We start from the raw sequence: 8,210 nt of genomic DNA on the forward strand, positions 1-8,210 counted from the left end.
ACTTATTCTTCTCCTGAATATTGAAGAGGAATTTTGATTATCATTCAAATGGATGAAGAATCAGTTGAAAGCAATCCACATAACTTCAGTTCAGTTTAATTGCTCAGTCGTGTCCCACTCTTGGGGACCCCATGGACTGTAGCACACCAGGCCTTCTTGTTCATCACCAACTCCCAGAGTTTACTCAAACTCATGTCCATTGAGTCGGTGATGCCATCCAACCATCTCATCCTCTGTTGTCCCCTTCTCCTCCTGCCCTCAATCTTTCCAGCAAAGGATCTTTTCAAATGAGTGAGCTCTTCTCATCAGATGGCCAAAGTATTGGAGCTTCAGCTTCAACATCAGTCCTTCCAATGAATATTCAGGACCAATTTCCTTTAGTATGGACTGGTTGGATCTCCTTGCAGTCCAAAGGACTCTCAGGAGTCTTCTCCAACACCACAGTTCAAAAGCATCAATTCTTTGGTGCTCAACTTTCTTTATGGTCCAACTCTCACATCCACATGACTACTGGAAAAACCATACCCTTGACTAGACAGACCTTTGTCAGCAAAGTGATATGTCTGCTTTCTAATATGCTGTCTAGGTTGGTCATAACTTTCTTTCATGGAGCAGGCATCTTTTAATTTCATGGCTGCAGTCACCATCTGCAGTAATTTTGGAGCCCCCAAAATAAAGTCTGCCACTGTTTCCATTGTTTCCCCATCTATTTGCCATGAAGTGATGGGACCAGCATCACATATTCAGCAATATGTGAACCGTGAACTTCCTGATGTTCAAGCTGGTTTTAGAAAAGGCAGAGGAACCAGAGATCAAATTGCCAACATCCGCTGGATCATAGAAAAAGCAAGAGAGTTCCAGAAAAACATCTATTTCTGCTTTATTGACTATGCCAAAGCCTTTGACTGTGTGGATCACAATAAACTGTGGAAAATTCTGAAAGAGATGGGAATACCAGACCACCTGACCTGCCTCTTGAGAAATCTGTATGCAGGTCAGGAAGCAACAGTTAGAACTGGACATGGAACAACAGACTGGTTCCAAATAGGAAAAGGAGTTCGTCAAGGCTGTATATTGTCACCCTGTTTATTTAACTTATATGCAGAGTACATCATGAGAAACGCTGGACTAGAAGAAACACAAGCTGGAATCAAGATTGCCAGGAGAAATATCAATAACCTCAGATGTGCAGATGACACCACCCTTATGGCAGAAAGTGAAGAGGAACTCAAAAGCCTCTTGATGAAAGTGAAAGTGGAGAGTGAAAAAGTTGGCTTAAAGCTCAACATTCAGAAAACGAAGATCATGCATCTGGTCCCATCACTTCATGGGAAATAGATGGGGAAACAGTGGAAACAGTGTCAGACTTTATTTTTCTGGGCTCCAAAATCACTACAGATGGTGACTGCAGCCATGAAATTAAGAGACACTCCTTGGAAGGAAAGTTATGACCAACCTAGATAGCATATTCAAAAGCAGAGACATTACTTTGCCAACAAAGGTTCGTCTAGTCAAGGCTATGGTTTTTCCTGTGGTCACGTATGGATGTGAGAGTTGGACTGTGAAGAAGGCTGAGCGCCGAAGAATTGATGCTTTTGAACTGTGGTGTTGGAGAAGACTCTTTAGAGTTCCTTGGACTGCAAGGAGATCCAACCAGTCCATTTTGAAGGAGATCAGCCCTGGGATTTCTGAACTGAACTGAACTGCAGAATGCTCACTGTGTCATGCTAAGTCAAAAAAGAATTCATAACCCTGTTTCACACAGTATGTCACGCACAGTTACTCCAGTTTTGCTCTCCACATTTACATTTGCATAAGCAAAATTTTCCACCTTATAAGCCTAAGTTTTAAATGTGTAGTTTCATGGGAGAAAACAATTAGAAGTATATATAATATGTATTGATTGTTTTATGTAACAATTTGTACATTTTCCTTATTTTTTCTATTTCTAATAGACTCTACTGAGAACAAACTTCTTTTAAAATTGGCACAGAAACAATTAGCATCATAAAAACATTTTATTACTGAGAAAGTAACTAATGAGTTAATGCCCTGATACAAAAATTGGTGTTTTGGGTCTTACTTTTAATTATTACTTAGACTTCAAAACATTATTGGGTGTGTAGCACACAGTTAGACATAACCATGTTACCCCATTAACGTAAGGGCAACCCAAATCATGATAAGAAAGGGATACGGCAATCACTTTACTCCAAGAGAAAATCATATTTAGAAACTGCCATGAGCTAACTGTACTCAATGTGATACGGATAAATTTACAGAAGATACTCTGGAACCATTTTAGTACTAAAATAAGTACTTCATCAAGAAGTCTCCAGTTTGTGGGTGAGAAATGATTAATGTTTCCCAACAATCAGTAAATAAAAGATACATAGATGGTGAATAGACAGAGATAGACAGACATATGGGATGTAGACATTTTTAAATAACACAAGAAAAGGAACAAAACACAGTTCAAAGTGAAAGACTTATTTACTTATTACATTTGTTCACTTATCACTATTATTTTCTCTATTCTGTAAAGAGAACCAAGAATCAGAATTTCTGAATTTTCATTCTCTGCTGGTCTTCTATTGGGCATATATCACAAAAGGCACTCCACAAAAATTAGAACTTAACTGGATTACTGGAAATCCAGCCTCATGTCTCTATAAACATTCCTAGTGTGATAACATGAGTCAGATGAAGAAATCTTGGTTTTCCCTCCAGCCTGAAGCCCAGACAAAGCATGAGTTTAAGAAAGACCTGCATGATCAGTCGTGCTCAACTCTTCTGTGACCCCGTGGACTGTAGCCCTGCGCGCTCCCCTGTCTATGAGATTCTCCAGTGGGTTGCCATTTACTCCTCCATCGGATCTTTCCGACCCAGGGGTCAAATCCATGTTTCCTGTGTCTCCTGCATCGGCAGGAGAATTCTTCACCACTAAGCCACCTGGAAAGCCCGTAAGAGAGGCCTTCCCTGTGCTTATCATCTCCTGGTCCCAGCGGGTTGCAACTACCTGGCTTTATAACTCAGAGTTAGTAGAAAGAATTATTTACAAGTATTTCCTCCCAGGTTGGAGGGAGTCCTGGACCACATTTCATCACTACCCCAAGGAAGAACAATAAAATAAAAGATGAAATTCTAAATGGTAGAGAAATAAAAAAAATCTTGAAAAATATCTCTTCTAACCACATGGATTTTCCACCCAAAAGCTCTATTTAGTTTACTTATGTAAGTTTAAAAGTCCTACCATAGTAGGGTTAAATTTTCCACTATATTCCTTTACATGCCTCTTCCTTAAGGGTGAAGGAAGATGGGAAGTTTTATAACCCACTGGAGGTTATGCTCCAGCTACAATCACCCATTGCCTGGACAGTTTAAGTGAACAACTCGTTTTGAAACCAGTGAAGACATGATTTTAATATGCTTATGCTTTCTTCCATTCTATATTCCCAATGTTGTTTTAAGATTAAAGGTGCTCTAGGTATCTGGAAACAGTGACCTGATCTCTAATTTACTGCCTAAACCCAACATTTCAACTCAGCCCACTTCTGAATATAACTGCACACACGTATGTGACATGAACAGTGTGTTTCTCTGAAGATATGAGTGGTGACAGGAGAGATTTACAGACCTAAAACACAAAACCTGTCCCTCGGTCCTTAGAACTATCACTCTCCTTGTTTGGTTTTGTTTCATTGACCTATTTGTCACTGCTTCTGCTTGGTCTTATCCCACTCTAATAGCTTCATTTTCAATTCCATTCTTTCTTTCTTCTGATAATTATTATTGGTGTGTATGCTAAGTCGCTTCAGTCATGTCTGACTCTTTGTGACCCTACAGATTGTAGCCCACCAGGCTCCTCTGTCCATGGGATTCTCCAGGCAGGAATAGTAGAGTGGGCTGCCATGCCCTCCTCCAAGAGATCTTCCCTGACCCAGGAGTCGAACCTGCATCTCCTGCATTGCAGGCAGATTCTTAACTGCTGAGCCACCTGGGAAGCCCAATTATTCCATAAGTAAGAGTACGTCTCAAGATTCAAGGTCTGTGTCAGAGACTGCTTGCTGATCATCAATCCTATTTCCTTGCGTTTTAGGCCACGGTCAGGCTGTGTTTCCTAGCTTCATATACAGCCAGTGGGAATGACTTGTATATGTTCCAAGTCAGAACCATAAACAAATATTCTGGGCGTAACCCCCCACGCTCTTTACAGGTGTCGTGGCTGAACACTGGCCAGCAAGGTGAAGATGGTAACACTCTGGCGGCCTGAGTTCCTGAATAAAATATAAGGAACAGAATCTCCTACAGCTAGAAACGCTGATGTGGACCCATGCGCTCTGGTTAGATGAGCAGGAAATAAATTTTCTCTGTTACAGCAATGGAACTTGCACATTTGTTTTCTGTATCAGTTAGCCTACAGTAAACCAATCTAGAAATTGCTGTTTTGAAGTGGGGTGCTGCCCTAATGAAACCCTAAAATGTGTGCATTGTTGTAGCAGGCAGGCAGCAGGGGTCCAGGAACACCAGAGTCTTGCCGTCTGTGCTGAGCTACTTGGCGAAACTGCCTCCGGGGCTGATGTGGTCAGCAGAGCAGCTGGGTCAGATGGAGAGTCGGAGCATTGCATGTTTGGGCTGCTTTAGGCTGAGCTCGGCAGGTTTCCCAGGCGGCCCTAGTGGTAAAGAATCTGCCTGCCAGTGCAGGAGATGTAAGAAGCTTCCCTGGCTTGGGAAGATCCCCCAGAGGAGGGTAATGCACCCACTTCAGTATTTTTGCCTGGAGAATCCCATGGACAGAGCAGCCTGGCGGGCTACAGTCCATAGCGTCACAGAGTCGAACACAGCTGAAGCAACTTGGCTCGCATACATGTAGGCTAAGCATGGGGGCTTCCCTGGTAAAGACTCCGCCTGCAATGCAGGAGACCCCAGTTCGATTCCTGAGTCAGGAAGATCTGCAGGAGAAGGAATAGGCTACCCACTCCAGTATTCTTGGTCTTCCCTGGTGGCTCAAATGGTAAAGAATCTGCCCGTAATGTGGGAGACCTGGGTTTGATCCCTGGGTTGGGAAGATCCCCTGGAGAAGGGAACTACCCGCTTCAGTATTCTGGCCTAGAGAGACAAAACATCAGTGGTTTTCAAGCAGAAATTAAAGAAAATACAGAACATCTAAAAATAAAGAAAAGCCAAGTGCTTATGGGTTCAAATAGAAGAGAATAAGACCAATTAGAGCTCTGAGCAACAAAGGTTAATACGACTCTTCAATTGAACAGTGACCTCGAGCTGCCTTAAATACCAGACTCCAGCCTTTAAGATGCCTTTTATTTAAGGATCATGGGAGGAAGAAGAAAAGACATGTCCAGGAATGAAACTGGATGTGGTTTTCCCCCATGCAACTGACCAGAAATAGGTAAGTCAAAAGCATGATGGGAGGGTGTCACCCAAGAAACTGTGATTCTGGCCTGAAAAAAATCCTGTGATTGTTAGGTGACCTTGAAAAATCCTTCAGGGGTTAAACTTTGCACAAACCAGAAGCAAACCGCAAGCCCTCAGTCATTAAGGAGGGCACATCCCCTGTAACCTGCCTGAGGGGTAGCCATACAGAAGGGAACAGAAAACCCTTACAAATGAGAATCCGTTTTGTTCTGTTGTATAAAAGTCAGCCTCCAAAATGAGCCATTCAAAAAACAAATACTTGTAAGCTCACACAGTTTCTGGGGGTCAGGAATCTGGAGTCAGCTCAGCCAGGTGGTCTGACTCAGGCTCTCTTGGGAGGGTTCGGTCATGGTGCTGGCCTGGGCTGCGATAGTCTGAAGGCTCATCTGGGACTGGGATGTCTGTTCCTGGTGAGGCCTGACCTCAGACCCAGCGAGTCGATGCTGGTGGCTGGCAGAGGCTGTGGTTCCTCAGCCCGGGGCCTGGCCACTGGGCTGCCTCTGGGTCCTTAAACACAGCCACCAGCGCCCCCTACAGAGGACACCCCAAGAGAGAGCAAGGCAGAAGCTGCACGTGGTCATTCCTGCAGCACCCCGTTGGTCAGGCAGCCCAGCCCCATCCAGTGTGAGAGAGGGTGGCACAGGAGTTGTATTAGTTCTTAGTGCAGCTGTAATAAAGTACCACAAATCAAGTGGCTTCAAATAGCATCCTATCACAGCTCTGCAGGCAAGACGTCCAAAATCCAGGGGTCATCAGAGCTGCCTCTTGCTGGAAGGGAGAATCTCTTCCTTGCTGCTCTCAGAGGTTGCTGGCAATCCTTAGCCATCACTGGCTTGTAGATGCATCACCCAGGCTCTGCCTGCAGCTTCCCATGAGGCCCTACACTCTGTCTTTGGGTCTACAAATCTCCCTGTTTCTTGTAGAATTATGGCTGATTTGCATTGTTGTATGGCAGAAACCATCACAACATTGTAAAGCAATTTTCCTCCAATTAAAAAATACATTTTAAGAAAGTTCTCTCTTCTTATAGGGAGGGACAAGTCATTGGATTTGCAGACCCACCCAACCCAGTATGACCTCTCCTTAACTTGATTACATCTGCAAAAAAAACCTTATTTCCAAAAAAAAAAAGAAGACGAAGTTGCATCCTGAGATTCTAGGTAGACGTGATGGGGGCGGGGAGGGTGGTGTGGAGACACTACTGGACCGTAATAGACGTGACACCAGGAGCTGAGAATCGGTGAGGACCCTCTGGGAAGGTCACTGCTGCAGCCGCTGACACCGGGGTTTAGTTGCTGTCATCACTGTTATAGTTGTTATTCACCTTAATGTTCATTGTTTTTCCTTTTTACTCCTCAAATTCTCCTTGGCAATAGGTTCTACTCTGGTGGCTTTCACTACCAATCTGAAGCTGATGGAATACCAACTCCCACCTGCAGCTTTGATCTGTCTTATGAGCTCCAAACCACATTTTGACTTGCCTGGTTAACATCTTGATGCAGCATTCCCAAACCTTTGAAGCAACATTTTCTAAACAGGATTTCCTATATAATCCCCACAGACACATGACAAACTACTCCCATTCCGATATATCATCAATGCCCCTCTAGTGCCACTGTGAACAATCGTTAAATTCACTTCCTTGCATCCACCCATATCTTATTGCGGCCACTGCCCACGTTCATAGCTGGAGCTGATGGCCCTCCTCCTACCATCTTGCTTCTTCGAAATCTGGGCTATTTACAGCCACCAGCAGCAGGCTTGCTTCCATAAATTCAGAGGAAAAATGCCACTCCTCTGTTATAGTCAGTGGCTTCTGTTTCAAATTTTTCACTCTGGTATGTAAAAGCCCCAGATTGATGAAGCTCTATCCCCACTAATATAATCTGTCCTTTGTCTGTCTTTACTCAAGTTGTTTCTTCTGCATGAACTGTCATTCACAATTCCCGGCATGTTTTAAGTGATCTCTCCAGTTGTAGATTCTTTAAAAAACTATTCCACAGAATTTTTTCTTGAAGTATTCACAGATAAAACTGGCTTCTCCCTTCCTTTAGCCTCAGTATTATAGTGTGCCTCACTTACTGTATATCTGCATCGGAATAAAATCATTTACAGACGTACCTGGCTCTCTGACCAAATGGTAAGATTTTAGAGAAAAGGGGCAGATTCCTGGTCATCTTGCTAACCCCAGGGCCAGACGGAGGAGATCTCCCCCAAAGTAGAAGTTTGATAAGTGCCGATTGAATATGTGTTGAATAAATTATTACTGAATTACTTTAGATTCTAAAGTTATGAGTACTGCAGGCAAATATTCAATTAGACACAGTTTTATCATCAAAATCCCATTAAGGCATATTTGTTCCTTCCATTGTAAGGAATTTCAATGATCACCATCTAAGTTTAAAATGTCAATGTGTTTGCTTCGTCAGCACATATACTAAAATTGGAAGGATACAGAGAAGATTAGCATGGCCCCTTCGCAAGGATCATATGAAAATTCATGAAGCATTCCATATTTTTCCTGTGTATAAAGTAGATATCTAATGAGAACCTACTCTATAGTGCAGGGAACTTCACTCCATGCTTGGTCTAGCAAAGATGGGATATACATGTGCATAAAGCTGATTCACTTTGCTGTATAGCAGAAACCACACAACACTATAAAGCAACTATACTCCAGTGAAATATACATTTTTAAAAAATGTAATAAAAAAAAGTCAGCAGTCAATTCCATGATGTTAGAGAAAGAAAAAGAGAAAGAAACAGGGAGAAAGATA

At 42.8% G+C, this 8,210-nt stretch overlaps 1 non-coding gene across 1 annotated transcript; it reads left to right on the forward strand.

Annotated features, from left to right (window-relative positions):
- The first annotated feature begins 7,846 nt into the window (after positions 1 to 7,846).
- Positions 7,847 to 7,953, forward strand: LOC138989285 (U6 spliceosomal RNA). Its single transcript, XR_011465524.1, has one exon. It is a non-coding gene; the product is annotated as a U6 spliceosomal RNA (small nuclear RNA).
- The last annotated feature ends 257 nt before the right edge of the window (positions 7,954 to 8,210 follow it).

The sequence above is a fragment of the Bos mutus genome, chromosome 9 (genome assembly GCF_027580195.1).
Source record: "Bos mutus isolate GX-2022 chromosome 9, NWIPB_WYAK_1.1, whole genome shotgun sequence".
Taxonomy (NCBI): Eukaryota; Metazoa; Chordata; class Mammalia; order Artiodactyla; family Bovidae; genus Bos; species Bos mutus.